Source organism: Saimiri boliviensis, chromosome 8 (assembly GCF_048565385.1).
Source record: "Saimiri boliviensis isolate mSaiBol1 chromosome 8, mSaiBol1.pri, whole genome shotgun sequence".
NCBI classification, from domain to species: domain Eukaryota; kingdom Metazoa; phylum Chordata; class Mammalia; order Primates; family Cebidae; genus Saimiri; species Saimiri boliviensis.
The window spans coordinates 73,995,330-74,012,296 of record NC_133456.1 but is presented as its reverse complement, the minus strand read 5'-3'; the positions used below and the strand labels follow the sequence as shown (position 1 = coordinate 74,012,296).

Below are 16,967 nucleotides of genomic sequence, written 5' to 3'. Positions count from 1 at the left end.
GCCACCTCCAATGCTGAAAATCAAATTTCAACATGAAATTTGGTGGGAACAAATAAACCATATCCAAACTATAGTGTATGTCCTTCATTCTGTTGATGTTGATGTGATGTATCACATTTATTTATTTATTTTTCCTTTCTGTTTCTCAGCTTTTAAGTTCAGGGATACCTGTGCAGGATGTGCAGTTTCGTTACATGGATAAATGTGTGCCACGGTAGTTTGCTGCACTCATCATCCCATTACGCAGGTATTAAGCCCAGTATCCACTAGCTATTCTTCCTGATCCTCTCCCTCCTCCCAGCCCTGCCCTCAGACAGGCTCCAGTGTATGCTGTTCCCCACCATGTTCCATGCATTCTCATCATTTAGCTTCCACTTATAAGTGAGAACATGTGGTATTTGGTTTGCTGTTCCTGCATTAGTTTGCAGGAACATAATGGCCTCCAGCTCCATCCATGTCCCTGCAAAGAACATGATCTTGTTCATTTTTATGGCTGCATAGTGCTCCATGGTGCAGATGTAACATGTTTTCTTTATCCAATCTATCAGTGATGGGCATTTAGGTTGATTCCCTGTCTTTGCTATTGTGAGCAGTGCTGCAATGAACATAAGTGTGCCTGTGTTGTTACAGCAGAATAATTTCTATTCCTTTGGGTATATACTCAGTAATGGGATTGCTGGGTTGAATGGTATTTCTGCCTCTAGGTCTTTAAGGAATAACCACACTATCTTCCACAATGGCTGAACCACTTTACACTCCCACCAACTGTATACAAGCATTCCCATTTTTCTACTACCTCGACAGCATCAGTTGTTTTTTGAATTTTCGGTAGCCATTCTCACTGGTGTGGGATGGTATTTCATCATGGTTTTGATTTGCATTTCTCTAATGATCAGTGATGTTGAGCTTATTTTCATATGTTGGTTGGTCACATGTATGTCTTCTTTTGAGAAGTATCTGCTCATGTCCTTTGCCCACTTTTTAATAGGGATTTTTTTTTCTTGTAAATTAGTTTACCTTCCTTACAGATGCTGGATGTTAGACCTTTGTTGGATGCATAGATTACAAAACTTTTCTCCCATTCTATAGGTTGTCTGTTTGTTCTGCTGATAGTTTCTTTTGCTGGTATCACATTTATTCACTGCATATGTTGAACCATCTTAATAAGTTCCACTAATCATGTGTATTAACCATATTAATTTTTTTTTTTTTTTTTTGAGAGAGGGTCTGCTTTGTCACCTAGGCTGGAATGCAATGGTGTGACCTCAGCACACTGTAAGCTCTGCCTCCCAGGTTCAAACGATTCTCCTGCCTCAGCCTCCTGAGTAGGTTCAACTATAGGCACCCACCACCATGGCTGGCTAAATTTTGTATTTCTAGTAGAGACAGAGTTTGGCAGTATTGGCCAGGCTGTTCTCTAACTCCTGACTTCAGGTGATCCGCCCACTTTGGCCTCCCAAAGTGCTGGGACTACAGGTGTGAGCCACCACACCTAGCTGTGTATTAACTTTTTGACGTGGTGTTGGATTTGGTTTCCTAGTGTTAACGTTGGGGATTTTTGCACCTATGTTCATCAGAGGTACTGGCTTGTAGTTTTCTTTTTTTTTTTTTTGTATCCTTGTCTAGGCCTCACAGCATGAGTTAGGAAGAATTCCCTTCCTTCAATGTTTTGGAATAATTTGAGAAGAATTAGTGTTAGTTCTTCTTTATAAGATTGGGAGAATTCAGCCAGGCATGGTGGTTCCCACCTGCAATCTCAGCACTTTGTGAAGCTGAGGCGGATGGATCACTTGAGGCCAGGAGTTGGAGACCAGCCTGGCCAACATGGCAAAACCCTATCTCTACTAGGAAAAAAAAATACAAAAATTAGTTGGATGTGGTGGTGCACGCCTGTAAGCCCAGCTACTTGGGAGGCTGAGGCAGGAGAATCACTTGAACCCAGGAGGCAGAGGTTGCAGTGAGCTGAAATTGCACCACTGCACTCTACCCTGAATGACAGAGCGAGACTTCGTCTAAAAAACAAATAAACAAACAACAACAACAAACAAATTGGTAGAATTCGGCAGTAAAGCCACCAGTCCTGACTTTTCTTAAGAAATCTACTCGAAATGGATTGACAACTTAAGACCTAAAACTATAAAACTACAAAAAAAAAAAAAAAAAAAAAATCAAGGAAATGCTTCAGGACATGGGTCTAGGCAAAGATTTTATGGCTAAGACTTCAAAAGCACAGTCAACAAAAAACATAAAAACAAAACTATACTAAATCTGAAAACTTCTTTGGGAGGCCGAGGTGGGCAGATCATGAGGTCAAGAGATTGAGACCATCCTGATATACATGGTGAAACCCCGTCCCTACTAAAAATACAAAAATTAGCTGGGCATGGTGGCAGGTGCCTGTAATCCCAGCAACTCAGGAGGCTGAGGCAGGAGAATCACTTGAACCCAGGAGGTGGAGGTTGCAGTGAGCCGAGATCATGCCACTGTACTTCAGCATGGGCAACAGAGGGAGACTCCATCTCAAAAAACAAACAAACAAAATACTTCTACAAAGTAAAGGAAACAATCAGCAGAGTGAAGAGATAACTTGTAGAATGAAAGGAAATATTTGCAAACTATTTGTCCAACAAAGGATCAATATGCAAAATACACGAGAAACTCAAACAACTCAACAACAACAAATAATAATAATATCATTACGAAGTGGGCAAGGGATCTGAATAGGCATTTCTCAAAAGAAGACACAAATAGCAAATGGGTACATGAAAAAATGCTCAGCATCACTACTATCAGGGAAATACAAATAAAACCACAATGAGATATCATCCCAGTTAGAATGGCTATTATAAAAAAAAATAGCAAAAGTTTTGATGAGGATGTGGTCAAAGGGAAACTTTTTTTTTTTTTTTTTTTTTGAGATGGAGTCACACTCTGTTGCCAGGCTGGAGTGCAGTGGCACGATCTCAGCTCACTGTAACCTCACCTCCCTGGTTCAAGCAGTTCTCTGCCTCAGCCTCCCTAGTAGCTGGGATTACAGGTACCCACCACCATGCCCAGCTAATTTTTTTATTTTTTTATTTTTAGTAGAGATGGGTTTTCAACATCTTGGCCAGGCTGGCCTTGAACTCCTGACCTCGTGATCCACTCACCTCAGCCTCCCAAAGTGCTGGGATTACAGGCGTGAGCCACTGCGCCCGGCTGAAAGGGAAACTCATATACACTGTTGGTGGGAATGTCAGTAAGTACAGCCATTATGGAAAACAGTATGGAGGGTTCTCAAAAAACTCAATCTTACTATGGGCTATTTATCCAAGGGAAAGGAAATCAGTATATCAAAGGGATACCTGCAACCCCATGTTTACTGCAGCACTACTTACAATATCAAGATGCGGAATCAACTCAAGTATTCATCAGTGGATAAATGGATAAAGACAATATGTCTCTCTCTCACACATACACACACACACACACACACACACACACACACAATGGAATACTATTTAGCCATAAAAAAGAATGGAATGCAGTCATTTGCAGCAGAGCTAGAGCTAGAGGTCATTATGTTAAGTGAAAGAAGCCAGGCACATAGACAGATATCACATGTTCTCACTCACATTTGGGAGCTAAAAAGTGGACCTCATGGAGGTAGGTAGTAGAACAATAGTTACCAGAAGTGGGGAAGGGTGGAGAAGAGGGGATGAAGAGAGGTTGTTAATGGATATAAAGATACTGTTACATAGAAGGAGTAAGTTTTAGTGTTTGATAGCACAGTAGAGTGACCGTAGTTAACAACAATTTATTGTCTATTTCAAAGTAGCTAAAAGAATATTTGAAATGTTCCTAACACAAGAAACTGATAATTGTTCAAGGTGATGGATATCCTAAATACGCTGATATGATCATAACATATTATAGACATGTATTAAAATATCACATGTACCCCATACATATGTGTAATTATTATGTATCATAAAAAATTTAAAAACTATTGGTATATGTCTTAGTCTCTTTGTGTTGCCATAAAGGAATACCTGAGACTAGGTAACTTGTAAAGAAAAAAGGGTTATTTGATTCACGATTCTGCTGGCTGGAAGGCTGGACATCTAGTGAAAGCTCAGTTGCCTCCACTCGTGGCAGAAGGTGAAGGGGAACCAGTGTGTGCAGAGATTACGTGGCAAGAAAGGAAGCAAGAGTGAGGTGGGAGGTACCAGGCTCTTTTTCAACTCTTGTTAAACTTGCGGGAACTCACAGAGTGAAAACCCATTCCCAACCATGAGGATGGTACCAAGCCCTTCATGAGGGATCTGCCCCCATGACCCAAACACCTCCCGTCGGGATCCATCTCCAACACTGGGAATCAAATTCCAACATGAGTCTGGAGGGGCAAACATCCAAACTAGAGTCATATACTACCTTCAATTTCCTTACTTGAAAAGAATGTAAACGTAACTCTAATTGGACTATGCTTGACAATTTGTCTCCCGTTTCTTGTCTCTTACCACTACATCATACACAGCAGTCCTCACTTATCTGCAGTTTCACTTTCCACAGTTTCAGTTACCCTTGGTTAACCGGTCCAAAAGTAGATGAGTAAGATATTTTGATGAATAAGATATTAGACGAGTAAGATATTTTGATGAGTAGGATATTAGATGAGTAAGATATTTTGAGAGGGAGACCACATTCACAAAGCTTTCTTAGTCTATTGTTATAATTGTTCTATTTTATTATTATTGTTGCTAATCTCCTATTTGTTCTTAATTTATAAACTAAACTTTATCATAGGTATGTATGTTTAGGAAAAATACCTGGTATGTATAGGGTTCGATACTATCCACAGTTTCAGGTCTATATGGAGAGCTCTTGAATCATATCCTCCATGGATAAGGGGGGGATTGCTGTACTTTTTAAAATATTATTGCATATATTTCATCATCATCCTTTTAAAATGGCAGCATATTGATTACTAACTACAGTTAAGTATTGTTATTCACAATAGCTACATTCTATAAAGCCTCAGCAAGCACTGAACTAGCGAATATTGAGCCATTGCTCCTAGGGGAAGTATAGTGTTAGGTTTCTGTAAGTCTCTGGTTGCAACATGTTTGTCAACTGATCAATACATACCTTTGTTTTATGTGTGCTTCTGTTTAAGGACACTTCACATAATCTACATTGTTGATTTATCATTATCAAATTCATGGTCAACTGCACAATAACTCATGACTAAATGACACTTACGTAGCACATATATTTTCTCCGTAAGGCACATCATAGCCTTCTTGTGCTCGGGAACACTAGATAGCATTTCAACACTCAGCTTTGGTGCCATTTTAAACGGTGAAACCACTAACAAAAATGCAAAAAACAGGGCACTAAATAGACCTCAAGAAGGACAGTTCTTTACAACAGGAGGGCTGAAACGAGAAGGTAGAGCCTCGTCTTGTTCGAACCCCGCTGGGAGTGTGTGATGTCAGGTGACTCACATTTTTTGCTGTTGTGTGCATGTCTTCAAATGACTGTAAAAGCACCAGAAGTATTGATTTTGGTTTTAAAAATAGAGTCTAGCTACAAGGAGAATTTGCAAATATAGTATCTGTGAATAATGAGAATTAACTAACTGTATTTCCCTATTTTTGAGCAGTTACACTGTTTCTTTTTCTATTCAAATAATGCTATGATCAATACTTTACCCATAAAACTTCTTCCTCTTGGCTGGATGTGGAGGCCCATGCCTGTAATCCTAGCACTTTGGGAGGCTTAGGTGGTTGGATCACTTGAGTCAGGAGTTCGAGACTAGCCTGGCCAACATGGTGAAACTCTATCTCTACTAAAAATACAAAATTTAGCCAGGTGTGGTGGTGCCTGCCTGTAATCCCAGCTACTGGGAAGGCTTAGGTGATTGAATCACTTGAGTCAGGAGTTCAAGACTAGCCTGGCCAACATGGTGAAACTCTGTCTCTACTAAAAATACAAAATTTAGCCAGGTGTGGTGGTGCGAGCCTGTAATTCCAGCTACTGGGGAGGCTGAGGCAGGAGAATCACTTGAACATGGGAGGCAGAGGTTGCAGTGAGCTGAGATGCCACCACTGCACTCCAGCCTGGGTGACAGAGCGAGACTTTGTCTCAAGAAAAAGAAAAGAAACAAAACAAAAAAAACAGAAACTAAACAATTTCTTCCTCTTTGAGGAGTATTTCCCTAGGAACTCCTGGGAAAGTTAGAATTTTGATACAGCCTGCTTCTTGGAGTCGTTCTTCCAGCGCCCGCCTTATGACTGTTCTTCAGATCCTTGTTATTCACAAAGTGTAGACCTAGGACCAGCAGCATCAGCATCACTTGGGAGCTAATTAGAAATGTGGACAAAAATCACTGCAGGCCAAGTGAGCAGAATCTGGTCTTTAGCAAAATCTGCAGGTGATTTCTATGCACATTAGAAGTCTAAGAAGCTCTAAATCAAGGATTCTTCAAATTTAGCATGTATCAGCATTACCCACCAAGCTTGTTAAAACACAGATGGCTGGGCCCCAGCCTCAACATTTGTGACTGAGAATATCTGGGGAGTGGCCCGAGAAGGTGATGCTGATGGTCCTGGTCCTGGGACCACACTTTGAGAACCACAGCTTTAGCTGGTTCACGGGCAGGTCTCTTGCAGAGTTAATGTTTTTAAATTGCTAATTCATCCTTCTTGGTGAGATGGAGGGGAAAAATAATCAATGTATAACTCATCAGAAGAAATCCTTCTCACTGTATAGAACCAGGCTAACGAGGTTGATAAGAACTAGTAGTGGTTGATAGGGGGAGGGCAATATGGATGGGAATTGAGAAACAGAAATAGAAAAAAAAAATGTTTTGTTCTCTTGTTATTTAAGCACATTCTGTAAGAGTCTTTCATCAAAGTATCAGAAAAACATTCTTTTTGTTTGTTTTTTTGGGATGAAGTCTCTCTTTATCACCCAGGCTAGAGTGCAGTGGCATGATCTCGGCTCACTGCAATCTCTGCCTCCTGGGTTCAAGTGATTCTTGTGCCTCAGCCTCCTGACTAGCTGGGATTACAGGCATATGCCACCACACCCAGCTAATTTTTGCATTTTTAGCAGAGATGAGGGTTCATCATGTTGGCCAGGCTGGTCTCGAACTCCTGACATCAAGTGAACTACCCGCTTCAGTCTCCCAAAGTAATGGAATTACAAGCATGAGCACCTGAAAAATATATATATATATATATATTTTTTTTCCTTAGGGGAAAGCGCGAACGCAGTCCCCCACTACCACAAATTATGCAGTCGAGTTTCCCACATTTGGGGAAATTGCAGGGGTCAGCACATCTGGAGTGCAATGGATAAGCCTCGCCCTGGGAAAACCGCCTTCTTGATCATGGTATCTCTCCTGCCAGGTAAGTAACTTTTTTTTTTTTTTTTTTAAATTTGAGACGGAGTCTAGCTCTGTCGCCAGGCTGGAGTGCAATGGCGCCATCTGGTTTCACTGGAACTCCGCCTCCTGGGTTCTAGCAATTCTCCTGCCTCAGCCTCCTGAGTAGCTGGGATTACAGGCACGCACCGCCACGCCCAGCTACTTTTTATATTTTTAGTAGAGACGGGGTTTCACCATGTTGAACAGAATGGTCTCCATCTCCAGACCTCGTGATCCGCCCGCCTCGGCCTCCCAAAGTGCTGGGATTACAGGTGTGAGCCACCGCGCCCGGCCAAAACATTCTTATTGAGTAGTTTTTCATAAACTATATTTCGTGAGTCACATACAAAAATAGGAGAATCTGAGGAACATGGTAAAAAGTATCAAAGAGATATTTTCGTTTGTTTCTACTTTTTCATCTTCCTGTGGTGAAAAATAATATACAGCTATGAAAGCACAGGTCCCCAAACAAGCCCCAGACGCTTAGTTTCCCAGTCTAACAAATCCTTCGCTACCACTTCCCAAGAATAAACCCAGAAAAGATTTCTTAGAACATGGAACCCTCAAGACTCTAGTTTCCTTACTCTGAAACTTCAAGTTCAGCACACAGCCAATTCAAATATGTAACTATTTGTCAACATACAGAATTTCTGGGTACCCGTCCTATGTATTCAGGTAGATCAAAATGACCATTTCATATTTCTCATGAACTTGGTGAAGCTTTAGCAGGACAGTCTCATGTATAGGTATGCCCTTGGAGTGACTTCCTTTTCCTTGGGGGAAAAAAAGAGGGACCTTATCTTAGGGTCCTCTTTGCTCTGCATTAACAATGAGGTTCTCTTACCATCTCTCTTTCCTTTTCAGATCTGGTCAAAGGCTTTTGGAACCTGGGTGGCTGTTCTTTTGTTTGTTTGTTTTGTTTTTTAATGTTTAATGTTTTTAAAGCATTCCATAGCCTTTTAAATAGCAGGAAAAAGACAAAGGCTATTATAAGGAAATTTGTGACAGAAGCAGCTTGACTTTAACCACAATTTGGTATCAAAGGTGTAAGATTCAGTTGAAAGAATCCTTCTCATCAGTTTAGATAATCTCTTAAACAAAGGAGAGCAGATGATGAGCAGTACTTTTCAGTGAGTTATGGAGGAAGCCCTGATTGGAGAAATTATTACAGAAAATATACAGGATTATGCGACTGTTTTTCTTTCTTCAAGAAACCTCGTCTAGTCTGTCTCTAGGTCTTTGAGAATACTTAAAAGACTAGATTGGGGCATAGCTTCAATCGTTAACACAAGCAAATGTTCTGTTATTTTTTTCATAGACAAACAGATGGAAGGGATTCTGCTCAAAAAGGGCCAGGAAAAGGAGAAGAAAGAGGAAGGGAGAACCTCGCAAAGTCGTAAAATTTCTTTTTAAATGGGTTCTTGAGCCCCAGTGGCTGTAATATCAGGTGGGTATTTCCCAGGAGTTTCTAGGTTTAGCAAAAATTAAAGTGGGTCTGTAATTTAGGTCTAGAAGTAGTGGCTGGAAATAACCAAAGGTATGTTGCATCTGTTCCTTCTTAGTGTGCATATGTATTTAAATTTGTTATGGGAGAGGAAATAATTGGTGAGTAATTAGTCAAATGCTTAACCTAACTTTAATCAAGAGATTATTTTCCCTGGAAAAAGCAATCATGGCTTTGCATTTTGGTGAGCTTTATCTCACTCGTCTCAATTATCCATGGCTATCCAAGCCTGCAGATACCCTAATGTGTCCCATTAAAGGCAGGCAGGCCAGCTACTAAAAATGCAGGCACAATGCCTCGGGGTAATAAGAAGCCTTAGTGGGCTTATTTTGCAAATTGAGCCCTCTTTAGTAATGGCAACTGTGACAGCCCCCTTTAGGACTCCAAAAGAGTCTTTTTCAGTCTGAGTCCCAGATCCACTCCCTTCTGTTTAAGGTGGAAACTGCTGTCCTGGCTGCCAGCTGCCTCATCAGCTTCGCCACAGCCTCCCTGGGCTCTGCTCTCCTTTCTCCCTGTCATCTTTCTCCAATCCTTCATCTTTGGCTACCTTAACCTTGAATCAATTCATTCTTTCACTTCTCTGGCCTTTTGTGAATCCAGAATTTCACTAAAATGTCCTCAGAATTGCTCAATTCTACTATTACCCCCAGCCCAGGAATTCACAATGCAAATGAGCACGCTGAAGACAATCACCATCTGTCAGCAGGACGTTCTACATTGTTTTTCCTGAAAAATTTTAAACAATTAAAATTGTACAGTTACTTCATGTTCTCTTAGGGTTGCCCTGCAACACATGATTGCTTTTTGCAAGATGTTTTTACCACACTGCTACACAGATATATATTGTTACTAAATGAAAATGCTATATGAAATTATGATAGCTATTAGGACTAGACATCAGACCTCTTGGCTTGACAATTATACAGATGAAGAAGGCTGTAAGAAAAATTCCAAACTGATGAAATGAACATAAAAACGAAAGGGAGATTTTCTGTTTGTAATTTTTAAATTTATCTTTTTTTTTTTTTTGACAAAATCTACAAATGTAAAACATCAATCCAACAACCAACTTGTTATTGGGAAAATTATGAAAAGAACAATTTCAAAAGCTAGCAATTATCATACTGAATAATATCTTACTTTTACAAAGGCCGATTATTATAATATTTGTGAATTTAGTGGGTCTTTATTTTTTTAATGTAATATAGTCTTCATCCTTCATCTAGCTTCAGCCCAAGTTAGAAGACAAAAGGAGGTAGTGAAAGAGTCAACAGGATGAATTTTGTTTCTGAGGAGCACTAACAAAGGTCACGGCAGGAAAAGGCTACAACATACACCCAAACTGAGGTTACTGGATTATCTGTAGCCACATCCCCTATTAGCCCATATCACCAAATCACTAGTCTAATGGAAGCTTTTTTTTTTTTTTTTTTTTGACTACAGAGAACAATGGTCAAGACAATTGACATTTATAATGGGCATGCCTAAAGGTGGTGAAGTCATAACTCATCAGGAATCTATTTCCTGCTTATAAGAAAGTCTCTGGGCAAATCTGAAAGTGATTTAACCTATACTCTATCACCTAGATGTCTCCATCTGAAACGATTCTGACACTTTATCCTCCTCCCCAGCTGTAGCAGCATCCCATGGGGGTTAAATTTCTATAAAAATACTGTGAAAGGGCAGGGTGCAGTGGCTCACGCCTATAATCTCAGCACTTTGGGTGGCTGAGGTGAGCAGATCACTTGAGGTCAGGCGTTCAGGACCAGCCTGGCCAACATATGGTGAAACGCTGTCTCTACTAAAAAATACAAAAATTAGCTGGGCGTGGTGGTTTATGCCTATAATCCCAATTTCTCAGGAGGCTGAGGCAGGAGAATCACTTGCACCCAGGAGATGGAGTTTGCAGTGAGCTGAGATCACGCCACTGCACTCCAGCGTGGGCAACAAGAGCAAAACTCCACCTTGAGGAAAGGAAAATACTGTGAAAGAATTGTAATCAAAGTAGATTTTAACTAGATTGCCTTAGAAATTATCACTTGCTTATTTCATGCTGGTAATTAACATCCAGGTTCCAAGAATCTTACAATGTTCGTGTTAAAAAGAACATTTGAGATCACTAAGAACAATTTCTTCATCTCACATGTTAAAACCAAAGCTAAGGAAAAATTTTTAAAAAGCTAAGTGAGTAACTGCCTTGCTGAGGATGACCTGGTAAGGATGACCCGAATGCTACATAGATACCTACAGTCTTAGTCCGATTCTTTTTCCACTACATCCACATGCCTTGCAGTAGGTAAAGAGAAAACATGTTGATTTTATCCAATTTAGTATAAGAATCTTCTAGATAAAGAAGGCTGGTAAATTGTTGCATAATAGAACCTCATTATTAAAAACTTTACTAGACACTAAGGGTTCCACTCAACCTTTGCTCAAGGTGGTGCATGTAAAACTTCTGCTAAAGCATTTTTAAAAGCAAAAAAATTTTAAGTGTTTTCAATATTGCCTACATTGGTGGATCTCTGCCCAATTCATGTGAGAAGCAGAACACATCCCTCTCATTAACTATGCCTTACTATGCAGTGATTCTCAGTGGTGATATTATAGGGGGGCAAACATCCACATCCACACACTTATGTAGGGGGATCTATTTTTTTTTTTTTTTTTGAGACGGAGTCTCTGTCACCCAGGCTTGAGTGCAGTGGCGCCATCTTACTACACTACAAAAGCTCACTACAACAACCTCTCAGGTTCAAGCAATTCTCCTGCTTCAGCCTCCTGAGTAGCTGGGACTACAGGCCCATGCCACCACACCTGGCTAATTGTTTGTATTTTTAGTAGAGACAGGTTTTCACTGTCTTAGCCAGGATGGTCTTGATCTGCCGACCTCATGATCTGCCAGCCTCGGCCTCCCAAAGTGCTGGGATTATAGGCATGAGCTGCCTTGCCCGGCCAGGAGGATTTATTCTAATAGAGAAGCATGCAAGTTTAAAAGAAGCACCATCCCTGCCCTGATCTCCACCCAGCAGAAACATCACTGATCTCCCCAAAGTGGCACTTACACAACAAAGTTAATGCTGAAAATTCACATTGACGTTTAGGACTTAGAAGAAACTCTCCTTCCATCTCCAGGATGCCTGACTAGGTCAACCACTGACGCTTTTCTTTGATGGTTCACCATCTCTTTGAGGAATTGATATCCACACATAAACAATACAATGCAAAAGTCCTGTTTTAAATGAACCCACTCCCTGCCTCCTCTAGTCATCTCCCATCTTCATTTTTCTCCTTAACATGTACCACTGTCTAAACATAATTATTTCCTGTTCATCTCCTTTCATTAAAGTAAGTTCCAAGAGGGCAACAATTTACATCTGTTTTATTCACTGCTGTGTACCTAATACTTAGAACACATAGAAAACGTGCAAACAATATTTGTTGATTAAATAAATATTAAAATGATAACAACACCTTTACACTTGCTAATTCTACTTGGTTCATCTTCTTTTCCATCATTCCCTTCAATCATTCTCTCATGCCCAGTATATTGGCCCTCCACCCTCTTAGGGCTTTTTCTGCTGGCTGCATCTAGGGAGGGTATAGCCAGTCTGGACTCCATGGTTATCTATTAAGTGATAATCCTCATTTACCCCCACCGTCTTATCTTCCACTGCACCTGCTGTGCCAACACTTAACCCTATATAGCCCCCAACATCTAACTTACCTTACTCTTTGCCCAATCCAAAGCGGTGCTACAGAAGATTTTAAATTCATGCTGGACTGGACCAAGAGCAATTCATGGCAATACTTAATGTTGACAGCCCACAGTAAATAGAAGAAAGAACAGAATTAGGTATTAGAGCTGGGTTTGAAAATTGGGTATGACATACACTACCTGGCATCTTTCGCTGAGTCAATGAATTATTTGAGCCTTTTTTTCCTCATCTGTACAGTGGGAATACTACTATCTACTTCATATCATGAAGATTATATTTAATTAATTAATTTTTTGAGACACAGTCTCACTCTGTCACCCAGACTGGAGTGCAGTGGCATGATCAAGGTTCCCTGCAGCCTCTGTCTCCTGAGTTCAGGCAATTCTCATGCCTCAGCCTACCGAGTAACTGGGACTACAGGCACATGCCACAACACCTGGCTAATTTTTGTATTTTTTGTAGAGCCAGGGTTTTGCCATGTTGCCCAGGTTGAATGAAGATTATATTTTAATAATGTATATAAAAGCTCCCAACAGGTTTATATCCAGGTAGGCTAGGCACAGTGGCTCACATCTGTAATTGCAACATTTTGGGAGGTCAAGGTGGTAGGATCACTTGAGCACAGGAGTATGAGGCCAGCTTGGGTGATATAGGGAGACCTCATCTCTACAAAAAATCTAAAAAATAGCCAGCCGTAGTAGTGCGTGCCTGTGGTCCCAGCTACTTGGGAGGCTGAGGTGGGAGGATGGCTTGAGCCCAGGAAGCTGAGGCTGCAGTGAGCTGTGATCACAGCACTATATTCCAGTCTGGGTAACAGAGGGAGACCCTGTTTAAAAAAAAAAATTATAGGCACTTAGAAAGTGCTTAATAAATATTAGCTCCTCCTCTTTAACATATTTCATTAACTTCCAATGATACCTTACTCTTTGAGTGATTCACAAGAAAACTCAAGCTTTCTGGTATGAATCTTCTTAATTTTTTTCTCTTCCCTCCTTTTCATAATTCTATGTTTTCACCAATTTTCTCTCCTGATTCTGAAAGCCTCTCTCTTCTGTTAAGACCCTGCATGTCAATAGTTTTCAAGCCTGGCTGCACATTAGAATCAGCTGGGGAGCTTTTTAAAAATGCATCATCACTGGGTCCCACCACAAACCAATTAAATATAAATCTCTGGAGGTGGGAGCATGGTGCCAGTATTTTTTTAAGTTCCCTGGTAGGGTGTCAAGACAATTTAATGGGGGGAAGAATAGTCTTTTAAACAAATATTACTCGAACAACTGGATATCCAGATTCAAATGAATAAAGTTGAACTCCTTTATACTATACACAAAAATTAACTCAAAATGGATCATACATTTAAATATAGAGCTAAAACTATAAAACTCTTAGAAGAAAACAGAAGTAAATCTTTATGACCTGGAGTCAGGCAAAGCCAACTTAGATATGACACCAAAAGCAGAAGCAACAAAAGAAAATAAACACTGAACTTCATCAAAATTAAACATTTTTATACCACAAACGATATTATCAAGACAGTGGGCTGGGCGTGGTGGCTCACGCCTGTAATCCCAGCACTTTGGGAGGCCTAGGTGGGCAGATCACGAGGTCAAGAGATCGAGACCATTCTGGCCAACACGGTGAAACCCCGTCTCTACTAAAAATACAAAAAAATGGGCGTGGTGGCACATGCCTGTAATCCCAGCTACTCGGGAGGCTGAGGCGGAAGAATCACTTGAACCCAGGAGGTGGAGGTTGCAGTGAGCCGAGATTGCGCCACTGCACTCCAGCCTGGTGACAGAGCAAGACTCCATCTCAAAAAAAAAAAAAAAAAGGAAAGTGAAGACAACCTATGGAATGAGAAAAATATTTGCAAGGTATATATCTGATAAAGAGCTTGCGTACAGAATATATAAAGGACACTTAGAAGTCAAAAAGGAAAGATAATCTAACTTTTAATGTGGGCAATGTGTCCAAACAGATATTTTTCCAAAGAAAATATACAGATGGCCAATAAGCACATGAAAAGACGTTTGACATCCTTAGCTATTAGGGAAATATAAAGCAAAAACCACAGTGAGCTCCCACTTCAAACTTATTAAGATGGTTCTAATCAAAAAGGTATATAATGACAAGTGTTGATGAGTATGTGCTGAAATTGGACCTTCATACATTACTGATGGGAATGTAAAATGGTGCAGCCATTTTGGAAAACAATTTGGTATCTCCTGAAAATGTTAAACATATAGTAATCATAATGACCCAGCAATTCCAGTCACACGTATGTACTCAAGAGAAATTAAAAGGAAGTCACACAGAAATGTACATACAAGGCCGGGCGCGGTGGCTCAAGCCTGTAATCCCAGCACTTTGGGAGGCCGAGGCGGGTGGATCATGAGGTCAAGAGATCGAGACCATCCTGGTCAACATGGTGAAACCCCGTCTCTACTAAAAATACAAAAAATTAGCTGGGCATGGTGGCGCGTGTCTGTAATCCCAGCTACTCAGGAGGTTGAGGCAGGAGAATTGCCTGAACCCAGGAGGCGGAGGTTGCGGTGAGCCGAGATCGTGCCATTGCACTCCAGCCTGGGTAACAAGAGCAAAACTCCGTCTCAAAAAAAAAAAAAAAAAAAAAAAAAATGTACATACAAATGTTCAAAGAAGCATTCTTCTTAATAGTCAAAAAGCAGAAACCCAAAATATCTATCAACTGATGAATGGATAATATTATACGGCCCACTGGAATATTACTTGGCAATAAAAAGAAAGGAAGTACTGATATAGGCTACAACATGGATAAACTTTGCAAACACTACACTAAGTGAAATAAGCTAGTTACAAAAGAGCATGTACTGTATAACTTCATTTATATGAAATATCCAGACTGAGCAAATCTATATATAGAGAAAGCAGATTGGCAGTTGCCTAGAGCTGGGGAGTGAAGAAAAATGAGGAGTGACTGCTAATGGGTATGCGGTTTCTTACTGTGATGATGAAAATGTTCTAAAATTGATTGTGATGATGATTGTACAACTCTGCGAATATACTAAAAAACATTACATAGGAAAAAAGAAAAAGAAGGAGGGGAAAAGGAAGGAAGGGAGAGAGGGAGAGAGGCAGGGAGGGAGGGAGGGAGGGGAGGGGAGGAGAGGGAAAGAGGTAGGGAGGGAGGGGGAAAAGTTTCCACAGGTAATTCTAATACTGAAGTTTATTTCTGATATTTTACTTTCTGGATTCCTTCAGAGTAAAGACTGCATTTTCTAAATTTTTTTGTCCCCCATATTCTTACAGATTAATAACACGGAGCAAGGGTGTGATATTTTTTGAATTTTTTTTTTTAAAGCAGCAAAGTGTTCTTGGGGATGTTCTTTATTTTAATCAAAATTGCAAGATCAGGCTGCCACCTGGCAGAATTGGTCATCTTGGCTACCTTGAATTATCTGAGCTCGCCAAGCAGTTAATTCAGCTGAAGCACATGGAAAGAGGGTAGGCACACAGTGCAAACAAAACCAACCGGTTTTGCCATCGAAGCAGGGTTGTTTTGTCATATATCAGCGGATATGGCCTCTGGCCCTTAGGAACCATTCTTTTGACAGTTCCCCAGGACATGGCTCTGGTTTGACTGACTTTGTTTACTAAATAAATTAATTCCTACTTCTGGAGTAGCTTCAATTTTTAAACAGAAAGCCATCTATTGACAGTCACTGATACACAGGATTTTATTGTTTGATATTAAACAATTAAGAGTTATTGTTTTTTCCATACAAGTACACTATACATGAAGATAAATATAATGTAGAATACAGTCACTAAGAGTGGGGAGAGAGAGGGGGCTTCTATATCTACTCTGTGCCTTAAGGGAACAGTTTTACTTTAGTACATTCAAAGTGCATACTGTTACTTCTTTCACAGAAACAAGGCTCTCTTTTGGCAAAATGTGCATCAAAGACAGAGTCTGACGAATATTTTTAAAGATGAGTTTGATTATATAAACAACATTTTAAAAATATCCTAATAATTTCATCTTTTGATCTAGTAGACTTTAATAATTTAAAATTACTTGGAAATTGCTAGTTTCAAAAAACTCTCTGAAGGTATACAGAAAAGGAAAATGCTGAAGTAACTCGAGATGTTTATAAATATTGTGTCTAAAATGTTATCTCCTTTGTTAAGCGCAGCATATAAAATAATAGCAAAATGGGAAACCACAATTATCTGAGTATAGGACAAAGATCTGATTTAGAATCAGGCAGAAGTTTTCCCTCTATTACTCCAGCAAGTTCAAATGTACTCAGAAATACAAAATGATTGATCCTCAGGCATAAGTTTGAAATTAGAC

The 16,967-nt window shown here is 40.1% G+C and overlaps 1 protein-coding gene and 1 non-coding gene across 13 annotated transcripts in view; both read right to left on the bottom strand.

Annotated features, from left to right (window-relative positions):
- Positions 1 to 16,967, bottom strand: part of MAP3K13 (mitogen-activated protein kinase kinase kinase 13) — a 184,917-nt gene that overhangs the window by 102,408 nt on the left and 65,542 nt on the right. For 2 of the 12 annotated variants that reach the window (XM_074404652.1, XM_074404658.1), the window contains one exon: positions 12,640 to 12,722. The exons of the other annotated variants lie outside the window; for them this stretch is intronic. The gene's annotated coding sequence lies outside the window, so the exon portion shown is untranslated. The remainder of the gene's footprint in view (positions 1 to 12,639; positions 12,723 to 16,967) is intronic. 12 annotated transcript variants of the gene reach the window in all.
- LOC120367684 (U1 spliceosomal RNA) lies at positions 7,239 to 7,402 on the bottom strand. The gene has a single exon (XR_005582004.2). It is a non-coding gene; the product is annotated as a U1 spliceosomal RNA (small nuclear RNA).